Source organism: Peromyscus maniculatus, chromosome 6 (assembly GCF_049852395.1).
Source record: "Peromyscus maniculatus bairdii isolate BWxNUB_F1_BW_parent chromosome 6, HU_Pman_BW_mat_3.1, whole genome shotgun sequence".
NCBI classification, from domain to species: domain Eukaryota; kingdom Metazoa; phylum Chordata; class Mammalia; order Rodentia; family Cricetidae; genus Peromyscus; species Peromyscus maniculatus.
The window spans coordinates 93255553-93272857 of NC_134857.1; the positions used below are offsets into that span (position 1 = coordinate 93255553).

At 36.0% G+C, this 17305-nt stretch overlaps 1 long non-coding RNA gene and 1 pseudogene across 6 annotated transcripts in view; both read right to left on the reverse strand.

Moving 5' to 3' along the window:
• Positions 1-17305, reverse strand: part of LOC121830295 (uncharacterized) — a 148579-nt gene that overhangs the window by 113957 nt on the left and 17317 nt on the right. For all 6 annotated transcript variants that reach the window (XR_013052316.1, XR_013052311.1, XR_013052312.1 and 3 more), the window contains one exon: positions 5298-5425. This is a non-coding gene — a long non-coding RNA (uncharacterized LOC121830295). The remainder of the gene's footprint in view (positions 1-5297; positions 5426-17305) is intronic.
• Positions 15598-16453, reverse strand: LOC102919788 (nuclear pore complex protein Nup54 pseudogene; annotated as a pseudogene).

Genomic DNA, 17305 nt, shown 5'->3' on the forward strand with positions numbered 1-17305 from the left:
AAAAATTAAGCATCCTTGCTTCATTTTACCTGAAAACCCCATGTGGACCCAATCACGATGGTAGATCACCCAGAGCCTGTGACCAAGCTCATCACATTTGAAAACCAGTGTAGCCACAGCCTCATAACTGGTGAAACACAATGGCAGGTAAAAGAGTTTCATAAGTAACTCAAGTTACACTCCACAAAGTTCTATAACCTCAGGGGGCAGGCACACTAGAGGTGATGAAGCAATGGAAAACATCAACAGAAAAATTAATCCAGCACTAAAGCAAGCAAACAGCTACAGCCACTTGAATTTACAGAGAGAATTTCCAAGGCCATGTGTACAACTTTTTCTCCCTCTAATTCTCCCCAAGGTACCTCCTATACTTCCCCATGGATGACAAGTAGATTTTTGCTTTGAGTTATACCGTAGCTCAATTTTCTGTTAGTGGAAGCTATCCTATGCTGAATGTTGATGCTCCTCTGAGCCCAGTGGGAAAGACTAATGCACTGGGAGAGGAGGGGTTGTATGCATCCTGGCTGCATCTGAGGTCCAGTGCTTTCTGGTTCATTGAGACTTGCCATGTTTCAGAGTTATAATAAATTAACATTATGCTATCAATATCCCTTTCCTGCAAGCCCTTTTATGAAACATAATCAAGACTCTATACAACACTGAAAAAAATGAATGATTCTCCTCCATCTTGTGATTGCTTCTATGCATATTTGTTGTCTAAAAAAGATAGCAATGGCAAAACATAGTCCATATATTATAGAAAGAAAAAAAAAGAAACATCCCCAGTTCAAAAGAATTTCTTTGGGTTGTAAAGGCAGAAGAGGAAAAGAGATTTCCATGGCCACTATCCAAGCCATATCTTCTCGCTCATCACTGTAGAAATCCCTCCATTTTGCTAATTTACCTATGAGCCAGGAAGGATAGTTCTGACAGTATCCTGCTTCCAGGATGTAGGTGGTGACTTGTACTCTTAGTTTGCAAGGTAGGATCATGTCACATCACAAGTAAGTCATGCTGCTATGTAAGAGTCTGAAGATACAGTTTAATCCTTCAGAAATATAGGAAGTTTTCTGAACATTGTCATAATGGAAAGGGTAGGCACAGATGTGTACTGTCAGTGAATTTTCGAGCATACACAGTGTGAGCACATCATCAGCGGAACTCCAAGAACTTTAAATGCTGTGGCAAGTGAAATTCCAAGGAAAGACACAGCATCTAACATGAAACTATCTTTCAACTAATTATTTCAGTATGAGTCATAGCCTTCAAAGGCTAGTGGGTTGCCAAAACAACCATCAATTCTATGGGGAAATTTTTTTGAGCTTTAATAAATCTTTAATAGTGATTAGAATTTGTATAATAATTTCAAAATTAGATAATAATGATGATACAATCTTGACAATTATTGTTAATTTTCTTATAGAACCATGTGAGTTCATTCCATGACGTAAGTCTTCTGTAATACTGTAAAGGAACAAACTCCCTCAGAGAGCCTAGGTTTTCCTAAATTGGAAAGTAAATATCTTTTTACATATGTTGGATGTATTTACAGTTTTATTGTTGAACTAGAAATCCTTTTGGTAGAAGGTGAACAGGTGTCTCTGAAGAGATATCACAGTGGGAAGTATTCATGGAATTTCCATAATGAGTTGCAACCCAATAGCACATACTTCATAACATTTCAGCTAAATTAGCCGATCCATTTTTTGTGTCATATGTGGGTTGGAAAAGCTTTAATCAGTTTCTCACGATGAGGCATGCAGTTTCATTCTCCTTCTGACCCCCATTGTGATGAGCTGTCTGTCCAAGGCATAAAAGCAACAGTGCCAATGACTCAGACTAGGACCCCTGAGACCATGAAGTCCCCAAGCCTTTTTCTGTATAAGAGGATTTGTTATTTATTATTTGTTTTTGGACCTTTTACTCATTCTTTTCATTAATTATTTACATTTATCTGTTTTCTAATTTTTTATGCAAAATGATAAGCATTGATATATGCTTCCACTCTTTTGCTGCTGAAATTTTATTCTGGTTTCAAAGAAAATTTTTATATTTTTCTATTAAATACTGGCAATGCATGTGACTTTTCTTAATCAGCATGTGGTAGTACATCACACTGAGAATATATTAAAACAGAATGGACCATTCAAATGAACCATCATCACACTACCCTTTCCCTCCCCCTTTGGAAAACCTGAATTCTCAAATACATTAATTCTTCATTTTAAATTTTACATAGCATTTTACAGTTTCTGGTGCACCCATAGCACCCACTGAAATAGTTAACTCTCAAAGGTTAGCCTTCTTTAATTAACATTCCCTAGCAATAAGAGATAATTTTAAAAGCCTAGTGCATTTGACAAAATTAGATCTATTTTCTTTTTATTGCCTCACTCAAAATGGAACTAGATCACAGCACTAATTACAACATATGTGCTCCCTTGTTGGAATCAAATCAATTGAACTGCATAAGCAAATCAATCAAGGCATTGTAAATTATCAACAGCAAGCATATTTTGTCTAAAGTAACATTCATTAAATTGTGAATTACTATAGTGTGACTTGTCTAAATATACTCCTATTTAATTCTTTTAAATTAAATTTACTGTGGATTTTTAAAGTATGTAATTAATTTACTCAAGAATTATATTTTATTTTCTATGATTCTTCAAGTTCTATTCTAAATCCATGAAATAGAGCTGTACACAAACAAGATACTTCTAAAGGTCCTACAACCTTTAAATTAGTGCCATAGAGTACTCATTGATCTTTCAAAACAAGGAGACAATTCTATTTTGAGTTATAACACTAATCTTTCCTCAGTGTTTTCAATTTCTTTAGTTTTATGAGTTTTACTGGAGAGATCTTTTCTCTTAGTTGGTTAGATTTATTCCTAAGCACACATCAGTCGTTCAGCAGCCAATGGACATCTAGGCTCATTCCACCTCCTTATTGTCATGTAAGGAGCAATAATGCACATGGATATGCATATGTCTTTAGGAGGATGCAAATACCTTAGAGTTTATACTTTTAATGCATTTTATATCTCCCCAAACTTCCTTAACGCCTCACCCTCTATTCTCTCTCTCTTTTCTTTCATATAACTAACCAGAGTGTTAAGGTGTCATGTATAAAGAGACTTTTTTTAAATATGGAGTCATAGGTTGTGTCCTTAAATGTGTTAAGTTAGCCATGTAATTGTAGTTCTGATTCTAAGAGTGAAGTAATCGATTATTTGAATGTAACCTTAGATTTATTTTTTCTACATACCAGTGTTAAACAATAAAATAAATAAATAATACATTAATACATTAAATACATTGTCAATAATTTTAAAGATTTCTGGGAACATGTCTCTTTTACGTGTGATTTCTTTAAGGGTGGGTATATTGGCGTTTCCACCCACATCTCTGGTACCTACTGCCATTATTGACCAATAATAGCTGTTAAAAACAAACTTTTGTACAACTATTAAAAAAAATCTTCCTAGATTGCCTAGCGTGCTGCCCAGATATTGGAAAACTCTAGGTCTGTCAGATAAAACAAAAGTTTAGCATAATTTTTATTTCAATGTTTACCTTCCATTTAAATCACGACCTTCAAAGTAACTTTATATTTTAAATAGACCACAAATCATATATATGCTCTGTTGCCTCTTCACTACAGCATTCATATTTGTTCAATAAAGTGTTAGGTCCTTATTTTATAGTCAAGCGACAGAAAGAATATTGAGTAAATAATGCAATAAATGCTGTGAGGATGTTGAGAAATGCAAGAGGAATTACTGATTTTCTTCTGGATGGCTAAACAAGCTCCAGGGAGGGAGGTCTCTGCAGCTTATGCTGAGCACATGAGTTATGACAGCTATCTCAATGTGCCGTGTTATCCAGTACAATCTTTACAGCAAACAATTACAGTCATTCATTGTGGGGAAGCTAGTAATACTTTTAGATATGTTTCGTACTTTCTTCACCCTGTAAAAGATATAGACAATGGGAACCATACCATCTTGAGACAAAAGCAAATTAAATTGAGGCCACGCAGCACGGGAACATTTAACTCAAAGTCTTCACATAATTTCCTTTTATTTGAGACATTATTAAGAAATATCCTCTGCTTATCACATGTGAATTTTAAGCCTCAGTGGTATTGGCTCTGAACCATACAGAGCACTTCTGGGAATCTATTAATTTAGGCAGGAGTACCTGTTATGGAGAATTTGATTGCCCACTATGCAGAAGGATTTATTCTTGTTATTGATTTGTTGGCAAACATATTGGGTGAAAAATCCCCTGATATTGCAAGCAGTTGTACATTCCAAATTTTATTGGATTCGTGAGCCATTTTCTTCTGTGTTTAACTTGCGATATCTTTCTATAAATAGAAACATCCTGTGGTTAACTACAGATGAGTGTTCCCCAGCTGTTGAGGTACCCTGGACTTGTCCCCAGTGCTCAGTTGTAACAAATGCTTCCATTACCTTTGCTTCATTTTGGTCTGCCTTTGCAAAGCCACTCAGCAGAAAAGGCAGCATGAGGTTGACTTTGAGTTAGCTTATGGTAAACAACTTCGATCCAGTAAGACCAAAAGATCACTGAGATAGGCTTAATTGCTTACATAAATTGTAAAATTCTCTTCTCAAATGGATATTTCTAACTATAATCCTAGAAAACAAAACAGTTTGGCTACCTCTTATTGCCTATTTTATTTTAAAATTAGGAATATATATGTATAAATATACACATGTATACATTGAATAGCAATTAATAAAAAACACTGTGATTTGGAAAAAGGGCAAGAAGAGGTACTTGGGAGGGTTTGGGGAGAGGAAATGTCTAGAGAAATATAATTATATAATAATCTTAAAAGTAAAAGTAAAAAACAAGTACATATTTTCAATAGATAAAATGTGTTTAGGACAGTTTTATTTAAAAACCCAGTCAAAGATTCATCACAAGTGTTTGGAAAACACCATCCTGTAGAATTATAAGCCTAATCATAGTGTGCAGCATCTGATATCTTACAACACTGAGAGAATCTTCATTCAAAATGAAGGGCCAGAGTTGTCAAAACATAAAGCTGCTAACACTTCCAATTTAGTGATCATGGCATTAAAAATGGAATTTACTTAACCTTTGATGTGTCCTCGAACATATAGATTAAGTCCACAGAAATGTCAGTGTCTGGCTCTCAGGAGAGAACACTGCTCTCAGGGTGAAATTGTTATTGGAAAGAAAAGGGAAGAAAATGAAACATCACTACAACATAATAAAAATACAGAAAAAAAAAATAGTTACCTCTCAATAATTTAAGAAAAAAATTGTTTTCCATACTGTATCTCCAATGCTATGTCTTCATGGTTAAAAGTTGCAGTAGCATTTTTCTGCCAGCTTAGGTAGTTTTTCACATTTCACTACTTGCTCCCCTAGGGAAAAGCAGGAGAATTGGGAATAAGAAGTGTATATAGCAAAACAAGCAACATCAGAGATGTCTGTGAAAGTCAGAACTCGAGTGTTTGAGAGGATGGACTCAGAAAACGAGTAAATAATGAGCAGAACAGGATGTTAGGTTGACCTACAATTATATACAGTTGTGAAAGCACAGGCCAAGCATTTTCATGCTCCCTGTGTTATACCATTTATGCTTTTCCCTTATTCTACTAAAGAATAGGGAAAAACACTATTTTAAATTCTTAGTAAGTGATTATACCTCTCTGACATACATATAAATTTGGCTCAGTTCAAGTTGGTTAAAAATAAATAAATAAATAAATAAATAAATAAATAAATAAATAAATAAATGAAAGAAAAAAATGTTATAAGGCATGTGCAGTAGATTCTAGGATATCAAATAGGAAAATAACACACTGAATTGTTGGATGCCTCCTGTTTTGTCTCTCGATTCTACCCACTCCCATCAATAACATCTAACTGTTTAAAAATGGTCTTCTTGCCAGTTCTCAGATGCTGCAAATGTGTCTTGTACTCCTCAGGAGACATGCTAACTCCCTTAAACATATACCTGGACCTTCATGGCAGATCTTTTATGCCCTCTTGATTAGTTTTCCACCTCACTGATTCAGGTTGATAATAGTTCCCATTTGGTTGTTGCTGGAGGGCTTCTCTCCAGGTTCCACCAAGCCCCGCAGTCCCACAATCCATGTATAAAATAATCACTCAGACACTTATATTACTTATAAACTGTATGGCCATGGCAGTCTTCTTGCTAACTGTTCTTTTATCTTAAATTAACCCATTTCTATAAATCTATACCTTACCACGTGGCTGGTGGCTTACCGGCGTCTTTACATGTTGCTTGTCCTGGCGGTGGCTGCTGTGTCTCTCCCTCCTTCTTCCTGTTTCCCCAATTCTCCTCTCTCCTTGTCCCATCTATACTTCCTGTCTGGCCACTGGCCATCAGTGTTTTATTTATATAGAGCGATATCCACAACATTTGGTCATTGGGATTTCTGTCTGAAATCTGTTTTGGTTTCTGGCTAGTGTATACATTTATTTCTGCCCATAGCATCATTATTGGTCATTTTCATCACCCCGAACTCCGATCTTCCTCTTATGTCTTCCTCAGACATGTCACCTCTGCCCCTGTAGATGCATTGTAGAAGGTAACTAAGTACTACTTGAGTTCTCTTTATGGTATATTCACTAACCATATTACAGATTCCTGAGGACTGAAAAATAGTAGAAGTTTTTCAATCAATTTGCCCCAATTTACCTTCATACTGCACAACCTTAGACCAGTTACTGAATCTAAACATTATGCAGTTCTTTGTGTGTGAAATGGAAAGTAATACACGGTATTTGCATGGATGGAATGCAATTAGAGATCCTACAGCAGATGGGAACAAACACAGTAACCCACACTGGACAATGTGCAGAGAGTAAAAGACCTTAGAACACTAAGTCCTAAATGGGATGTCTTCAAACCCTTCCACTCAGAGACCAGGAGACTATAGGAGGCAGAACAATAGTTAGAGCCAGTGGGGATGGAGAGCACCAAGCAGACGAGGCTTTCTAGAGAGACAATAGAAATGATGCACTTATGAACTCTCAGAGACGGGAGCACCATGTGCAGCAGGTTCTGCACAGGTATAGGGCAGACAGAGTTCCAGGCTGAAGGAGAATTGAACACAAGCCTCTAATCCCAAACCAGAAGCTATCTCTAATTAATAACTGCTCACAAATGAGAAACTAGTTTCCTCCAACCGAGTCTCATGAGGTTTACAAACCACTCTTAGTCCATAAGTTCCCACTAGCTTAGGTCAGCTATCTGTGTGTTTTTATCCATCATGATTCTGACTCCCCCACCCCTTGCTCTTATAATCCTTCCTCTCTCTCTTCAACTGAACTCCAGGAGCTTGGCCATTGCAGTCACTGGATGCAGGTTCTATGATGACAATTAGGGTTGTCACCAATCTGAGTATGGGGGAAGGCTAGTTCAAGCACCTTTCCACCATTGCTATGAGTCTTAGCTGGGGACAATCTTGTGAGTTCCTGGGGTTTTCCCTATCTGCAGATTTCTCCACATCCCCTTAATGGTACACTCTGCCAAGATATCTCTTTCATTGTTCTTCCCCCATCTCTCCCCCAACTTTTCCATATCAAACCCTCATGTTCCCACCTCTTATTTCCTCCCCTCTACTACCTCCTCCCAGTTTACTGAGGAGATATTAACCCTTTCCCCTTCCTGGGGTAACCCATGTGTGTTCCCCTTAGTGTCCTCCTCTTTACCTAGTTTCTCTGGGGTTATGGATTGTAGCCTGGTTATCCTTTGTTTTGCATCTAATATTCACTTATGAGTGAATACATACCATATTTGTCTTTCTGGGTCTGGGTTACTTCACTCAGGATGATTTTTTTTTCTAGTTCCATTTGTTTGCCTACAAATTTTATGATGACATTTTTTTTCACTGCTGCATAATACTCTGTAGTAGGTAGCCATTCTAGCTTTGATCTGGAAGTTCCAACCCCCATTGAGGCTTCAGTAACTGTCACACCTGCAAGGTGGGGCCAAGGGAGGCGATTTGTCAAACCTTAAAAAAACCTTATAATTTCTTTGTAAATATTATGGTTTTTAACTTCCGTGGTTTTATAGGATTTGTGTATCTAAATGTATGTCTCTCTGCCTCTCTATGTGTTTCTCATGCTTTTTCTTTGTCTCTTTTTCTTCCATTTTGTTGTTGTTCTATTCTAGATTGCTTGTTTTCAATTTATAGTTTTTTTTTACTTTATCATTATTTTTAGATGCCTATTTATATTATAATGTGAAAGAGAAAGGGTGTGGATATGGGTGGGAGGAGGAGAGACAATAATCAGAAAATATTGCATGACAAAAATTATTTTCAATAAAAATTAAAATAAAATAAGAAAAAATAGTGAATGAAAAATGTTATGCACATGACCTAAGACATTACATATTTACTATTTATTAATTAAATGAATATTATTGGACCCCATATATTGAACATCAGGCCATTTTGGGACATGCAAATCAAAAGAATATTATTAGACATGAAAATATCAATGAAAGGTGACGAAATAAAGGTCCTTCATAAGACTATTATCTCATTTGAGAAACTACAAGTAATAAAAAACAATCACAAAAAGTAGGAATCAATTTGAGTTCAGTGCAGAGTGTGAATCCTTTCAGGCTGCCAACCAGAAATTTTTTAAAGAGTAAATGAAAGGATTTTTAGGATAGGAAAATCCTGAAATGGCTAGGACAGGAATTCAGCAGCAATCACTGTTGTCCAATGCCTAAGGTGTTTTGCTGATGTTGTGGTCCATGGACTGTCATTCTGTTCTCCCTGCCAAAATTGTATCTCATCCACAAGATGTTGGTGGCTACAGGCTTGGCATCCTGTGTGGGGATTTTTTTTAACTATCTTGGTATATTCTAAACTCCAAAACTTATATTGCTAGGAGCAAAACAGAGAAGAGAGTAACTTTGCATTTAATGTGAAAATCACAGATAAAAAGCATGTCAGATACATGGGAACGTGGCCTTCCACTCTCCAGTCTTTCCAAATACAAAGTCAACATAAATTGTGTAGAAAATAGTTTTCTTTGTAAGTTCCTTATATTACATTTATTTAATTATTGTGTGTTTGGAAAGAAAAGAGAGCACATGCCAGGGTATATATTTGGAATTTAGAGGACAACGTGTAGATAGTCCATTTTCTTCTTCCACTATTTGATTCTGAGAGATTGAACTCAGGTCATCAGGCTTGACAGTCAGTGCCTTTACCTGCTGAGATATCCCGATGGTCCAAATATTTCACTTTTAACATTTCTAAAATCTATTTCAGAGATTCTCATAAAAATATGCTCTTCCAAACTCAGCATTGGTCCCTTCACAGGCAAATATAGCAAGTCATGTTTCTAGATGGATTTAAATGTTCAGATTTACAGACTTGGGAGTTCAGAAAGTATAGTATAAGTACATAGATAATCATGAGATTAGATGGCATAGCTCCTAGAAGACTTTCTGAAAGAATAATCACACTATAGGCAGGTGTGATATGTCCTCTGTGGATTATGTGATCAAAGCTAGTTCTCCAGTATAGCAGAATTGAGGTATAGGAAATTTAAAAGGTGGACCCTTTCAGAAGCAAATGAGGCCATGGAGCCTCTACGTCTTGAGTGGATTAATGTCTCTCAATAGAACTGGGTTTCTTACATTTGAATGCAATGTGATAATCACAAAAAGAGTAAGTTTAGTCTCTCCCCAGTATCTTGCTTTCTATCTTGCCATAGAACCTTTCTGTTCCTCCTCTGGATGTAGCAAATTTCCTTCCATTTCATTGCTGTGTTGTGATATAGACAGGGAATCTTTACAAGAACTCTGTGAGCCATGCTATTTGGAAACTCCAGACACCAGACATATAAGCTATGAGCTTTATATTATTTTTTTCTTTAAAACAATTCAGCTCTGGGTATTTTGTGATGTAATTATTATCATAATTAAGTATGGCTGGTACTATTCAGTAGGCAGGTTGTCCTGAGCTATCCAGCATGTGAGAAGGTGTGTGTTCATGCCATAAGCTAACTTTTGTCAAGGTCTTTTTCATAGCAATAGATATGAAATTGAACCAATGTATTTTTGAAATTCTTAAATCACAAAAATTGATGCAATCCGTGAGTGTGATTTAGTCTACCGACAAATACTTTGAAGTATTAATTGGATTTATACTTATTGAAGTCATGTTTGTGCAAACCACTTGCTAATATGTGTGTATGTCCCCGTCACAATTTATACTTTAAGCAATGGTTTTGAGTGTAAGTATTGCTGCATTTTAAAAATTAAGCTATCTGTGAACATTAAAAATGAAAATTCTAACCTGGTAATCCTACTGCAGTGTTTTCATTTCTTACTTGTGAACTCAGGCAGATTTTCATCATGGGTAAATGACTACTTTTATTGAAGATATAATAGGCAACTTTGAAATGGATTAAATTTTTATATATATATATATATATATATATATATATATATATATATTGCTTTTTGTTGGAGATCCATTTAAATTATTTCACTTGTTCTTCACAGAAAAATATTCTATGTTGACATTGCACTAAGAACAAAAAGCTAAGAAATCCTGTTCTGTTCTAAGTGTAGACTACAGTAGCAAAGGTGTAGATTATATGGGTCATACAAATAGATAATTCATTACAAGCCAGTTTATTATAGAGGGCAACATATGACTTCTCTAAGCCATTGCCTAGTTTTATGTATCATCTGGTTCATCTCCTGAGTGAACTTGACCCCACTCAGCTCCTGAAATTTATTGCCTCATTAATCATGCTGAAAGATGAAAATTGCTAGAAATTGCCTCTTAAACTCTAATTGTTCTAAATGATAATATTTCTTAACCAAATTGAGTGGACTTTTTAAAATATTTGCATTTAAAATTTGGCATTTAAATTCTCTGATTTTGTAAAATCTTTGAATTAAGGTTTCTTTCAGTTTATAGGTTTATGATAGGCTAATAGATTAGAAAAAAAAGTTTTTAACTTACATAGCTGTTGTTAATTTCTAACATGAAAATTTCCCTTCCATATGTTTACATAATTTATATAGCATTCTGCTGTTTTCACATTAATGCTTTTAACTGAAATGGATTTATATATCACTTCCCCAATCTTTCCTCTCTCCAGTCCCTCCCTTGAACCTATCCAATGCCCTCTGCTCTCAAGATAGCCTCTTTTCCTTTAATTATATTTGTCACATGTGTGTGCACAAATATATAAAAATATATAATATAAATATATAATATAAAGTTTACTGAGTCTGTTTTTATTGGTGTGTATATGGTTTCAAGGCTCACCACTCTGCATTTGGCAACCCATAATGGGGTTCATCCATAAAGAAGAGGCTGCTTCTTTTCCCAGAAGTCATTAGTTGCCTGTAGTTCTTTGTCTAGGAGTAGGACATTGTCTGGGTCCAGCCCTGGCTTGGCTTCAAGTCCTGAGACAGGGAAGGGGCGTTGGTGCAAGGAAAACTTCCGACCACCAAGTGGGTTGCACTCATGTCCCCAAATAGCCATCAGGCCATCTTTTTTGTTCTTAAACAGACTTTTTCTCACTGTGGTTACATGAACTATTATTGGCTTCTATTTTTTGACTTTAAGAAGTACATCACAATTTAAGGAATACATCAAGATCATTATGAAAGCCCCCGTTTTTCCCCTTTATGCTTCCCCAGATATACTTTCCCACCCCTGTGTAACCTTATTCTAGACATGGAGTTCAGCATTTTTTTTTCAGACTTAACTAAATATGGAGCATCGAGCCATACACATGCTGTTCTTGCAACACTTATATCATCCTGCAGCTACTTATACTTACAAAGTTAAAAAGCAATAGACATGGGCACAATGCTTTAAGGACAACAATATTCAAATACAGACAATTCTTTCATGTCTGCAAGATATATTTTCACACAGTTCCCTTTTCTACAGGAGGGTCCCATGTCTCAATCTCTGTGTAAAAGGCAGACCGTGATAAAGCACTCTTTTCCCACCTCACTGTACCATACTTTTTCCACCAATATAAGATCCTATGCATAGTAAAGGTGGATCTATCCGTCCCATATTTTACATTGTATTTTTTCCTCTTGGAGCATACCAGATTCTACCAATGATTCTGTGTTTGGTGTCCAGAGAACTTATTCTCAACAATTGCCACCATATGTATTCCTGAGGCTTTCTTCCTAGTCTGTATATGCATGCCCTTCTCTCCTTTCCCAAACTATGAAACATTGTTAATGTTCTAAGGATTGTTTTCTCATATGTACCTAACTACCTCCATTGAGTCAGAAAATTTTCCAGGATTGAGATTTATAGTTAGCTATTCCAAATAAGAGATTTAAGAAACAGTAACCCCCTGCTGAATCTTAGGGGAAAAATATTTGAAAAAGAACAGAATTTTCATGGAAAATTACAGCTGTTGCATGTGTGACTGACAAAGTAAAACTAAAAACTGCCCAAAGAATCACCAATATAATGAGAGAGAAAAGAGCCTGCAAGCTGCACAAATTTTGCAAATTCCTATGCTGTCCCATGTACCACTTGTCCTTGCCAAGTGAGAGTCTGCTTCAACAGATGCCTTGCCCCAAGGAAACTGGTTATACAGGTAGTCCTTGGCTGATCCAAGACTAGACTGCGTGGCTCCCGACAGGACACAGTGAAATGTTACCCCTTGTACATTAACATTTTAATATATATTAACAGAATCATTACATTAGCTGATAATGCTATTTCTCAAGTCTGGTTTATGCAGCCATTTCTAGGAAAGACTGTTTCACAGCAGGCTTCCCCGTATGCTGTCTCACAATATCTCTGCCTCCTTTTCTGTGATGTTCCCTGAGGCATAGATGTAGACGTTTTAATATAGATGTCTGGGCCAGCCATAATTCAATGATCTTCACATCGTGTCCAGTTATGGTTGTCTGTGATTGTCTCCACTTCTGTAAAGATAGGCTTCTTTGGTGAGAGGTGGCAGCTGCAAGTATCTACGGCTTTAAAGATAAGATTTAGAATGCAGTAAGGAACTGTGCCACCTCTGGCAAAGAGGTGGTAGTAGATTCATTTCTAAAGACCATGACATCTCTTGTCCTGGGAAACCAGCTAGGTTCCTAGTAGCAGGAATGATTCTCACCACTTGAGTGGAACACAAGTCTAATTAATTATACAGGTGTTAGTTACCACCAGCATATAATTGCCATATCTTTCACTTTTGTGACTATTGTGCCACATTGGGGATTACTGTGGTTCATAAGTGTTGCAGCTCACTAGGAATACTTAACTGCTTCCTATACATGGCAGCTTGTGTACAATTTTCTAGGAATATAAAAGCTAGACCACAGAAAAGAGACTACTTTCATGTCATTTCCCATTCTAGTCATCTGAGTCATGTATTCTAAGTGTGTGGTGTCTTCTGCAAAGGAACATTGATAAATTATATTGTTTTAGGAGTCACTTGGACTACTCTGCCAAATCCTTATAAAAAAAAGATCCTCTGTCTTTTACTAGAATTATTGTGAGTGTGTGATTCTTGTGGGAAGCATTCTTAGCCCATATAGGTGAAGTTCCTTCAGAATTAAGACCAGTAACTGACAATTGAGACCTCATAAACTAAAGAAAAAAACTTTTGTACAGATAAGGAACTAAACAGTTGAGTGTAAAAGCTCAGAGAATAAGGGAGAATATTTGCAGCCCTGCATCAGACAAAGGATAAATACCCATAATATGCAAATAACTGAATAAAGTATCAAGGAAACAAATGATCCAATAAAGAATGAGCTTGGGCAGAAGACACAAAAATGGCTGAGTAGTATCTCAAAAGGTTTTCATTATCCTTAGCAATCAGAGAAATGTTAATTAAAACAACTTTGAGATTTAATCTATCCTCAGTCTGAATGTTCAAGATCAGCAAAACAATTGGCAGCAAATAGTGACAAAGTTGTGGAGAAAGAGGTACAATTGTTGTGAATGCAAATTGTTACTTTATTTTGCAAGCAGTACAGAGGATCCTCAAAAATCCAAAAATGCATCTTCCATATGAATTACTAATTTGTTCACGCCTACAGGATTTGATACCCTACCCCACAGTTGCTTGCTCAGCAATTTTCATTGCAATTATAGTCACAATACCAGGAAATGGAAATAACATTCTGTCCTTCAACAGATGAATAAATAATGAAAATATGACACATCTATATACAAAGGAATATTATTCAGCTGTAAAGAAAGGTGAAATGATGAAATTTGCAGTTAAGTGAATAGAACTGGCAAAAATATACTGAGTTAGATAACCTAGATCCATAAATACGACTCCACATGTTTTCTCTCATCTGTAATTCCCAGCTCCAAATCCTCAGATGGGGGTACAAAACATGGAATAATCCCAGTAATCATAAAGGTATAAATGGAGCATAGGTGGGGAGATTTGGAAGGGTAGTAGCTGGGTACAAGTGACATGAAGTGGGAAATGAAATCACAAGAGGCCCTAGTTTGGAAAGCTGAAGGAAACCTATACAGAAGAAGAAAGGACAAATGACATCAAGGTTCTTTGATAAAGCCTTACTGAATCATATTATTTCATATTTACTTAAAATTATTCACAATCCATATATTGAATGAGAGATAGAGAGAAAGACAACTAAGTACAATTAATTTTTAAGCAAAGGTTTTTTTGTTTGGTTGGTTTAAATCACAAATTAAAAATTTATTTTAAACATTTCATTTCTATAATTAAATTTTTTAAAAAATGTTTAAAATTTTTGATTTTATTATATTCTAATTGGTTAGGAATGTTCTGTAATTTTCAAATATGTAAAATAATATAAAAATTTATTTTCAAGTCTTCAAAGAAAAAAATCATACATCATTAAATACTTTGGGATTTTCTTTACTCCCCACAGATGACTTCACAGATATAAAAGCTGAAATGCATTTACACTCTTTTGTTTATTTTTTGAGACAGGGTTTCTCTGTGTAGCTTTGGAGCCTGTCCTGGAACTCGCTTTGTAGACCAGGCTGGCCTCAAACTCATAAAATCTGCATGCCTCTGCCTCCTGAGTGCTGTGATTAAAGGTGTGTACCACCACTGCCTGGCTTTTGTTTTTGTTTTTGTTGTTTGTTTGTTTGTTTGTTTTGTTTTGATGCGTTTACACTTTTAAGCATAGTCTCCAACAGCCATGTAATAAGCCACAGTTTGTTTTGTTATTTAGGAAGTAGCTATGTTTTACTTTGTGCTATAGAAAAGAGAATGGTGAATAATCATTAAACATTGTCACTATGCTTACTGATGTTGTAAAATGTACAACAGTGCATATACTTTTGTTGATTGCGTGCCTTTTCTTAAGTAAATACCACTTCTGGATTTAGATTTTTCAAAGATTCTCTTTGAAGTGCTTTGTGGTGATCATTTCAGATTTACTACATAGTGATTTCTCAGGAACTTCAAACATCCCAACCAGAAAAAATATCCTTCTTCCTGTCCATGTGGTTATTGTAAGAAAGGCCTGATGTAGCAAGAAGATGCATTTTATAAACTGCTGGAACAAGTTTGTAAACAATCAGCTAAAGATACTGCCTCTATTATGGATGGTTTCATTCAATCCATGTTCTACCAGTTTCATATCTTTTAGGTCATCTTTTATCATGCTTATCTAATGGCTAAGGCCTTCATATTATTGTTTCAAATGCTGCTTGATTTCTCATAATGGTCTATATCTATGTAATACCTTTCTTCAGACTTTACAGCTCTAAAATCATTCTGCATCCTGATCTGGACATCAGTTCAGTTAGTTTACCTGTGACCTGAGTCACTGTATTTAGTTCATCCTGTATAGTATCAGTTGAACATGCAACTGTTCTTCATCAATCTGGATAGCATAGCTACTCTTCCTTTGAATTTCCTGTTTGATTGGAACATATAGTTTTCTGTGCGAGATATCTATTAGTTTCCTTGTATTTTGCTATTTTTGGCCCTAGTTGTAGTTTTATTCTTTTGTAGTTCACAAATATCGTCAGATATGATTTCCAATCTGGTCTGATGTTGCTTAGTAATCTGATCTGGAACCTTCAGTCTTCAAAGCAGTTCTTTTAAACCCACTATTGAGACAGGATTTAATTTTTCAGAATGGGGTCATCCACTTTGGCCTGTTCCCAAATAATAGAATCAACAGCAGCAGGAGGGTTCTGCACTAGCTCTTTGATATGAGCAGAAGACAGTTCTGTTCTACTTATAGAAAGAGTCACCCAGAGCTGCTGCAGATGTGTTTTGATGTTGGTTTGCTCAAAGTGGACACACAGTGTTGTCTCTGGGACTTTTCTTGAGGTGGTGCCATTTTGAGACTGCTCAACAATGTAAATGACAACTTCTGTGTGATCACCTGTCAGTGTCTTAATGTTTTGTACATTGACAGTAAGAAAGTAATATCATCTTATACAATGAAAATGATGAATGACATTTACCTCTATTATAAACCTACAGGAATATCCAAGCTCCTAGTATGTTTTCTTTCCCACTAGACTAATTTTTTAGAATCATATTTCTATGTTTCAATATTAAGAGGTTTTCATAATTACAGGAAATCTAGTCTGTTAATCATAAAACTCATCTATATTCACAACATCCTTTCAATTTTTTATTTTAAGAATGATTTATTTATTTTTGTGAATATGTGTGTGTTGTGTGAGTGAGTGCACATATGTGTATATGTGTGGAGACCAGAAGAGGGTGTCTGGTGTTCCCTTCTATCCCTTTCTGCCTATTCTGAAGCAGGGTCTTTCTCTAAACCTGGGCTTCCTATGTTCTCTGCTATGCTAAAAGACAGCAAGCCTCATAGGTTCTCTTATGTCCACCTACATTGGACCTGTGATTACAGGTGTGTGCAGGATGTCTGGCTTGTTACATGCATGCTGGGGTGCAAATGTGAGTCCTCATTGAGTATGCAACAAGTGCTCTTAACCTCTGAACTGTCTCTCTAGCTCCTTAATTTTAATTAAGCAAGACACATAAAACCTCAACAATATGGTACCTGAACAAGACCTGCATAGAGAGGTCCACGTTAACATGCTAGGTTGGATGAAGGAGGTTTCACAGAGTCTCATTGCTAGATGAAAAGCTACAGGAAGTCAGTGACTGCTGAGAGACAGAGAGCAGTTTTCTCCATGGACAAGCCCTCTTGTGGGTTATCCAATCACAAGTGCTTCTTAGCCCTAAACAAATGTTAACTTTACTAAATGGACTCAGTGACACAGAGAGACTTACCTTCAGAA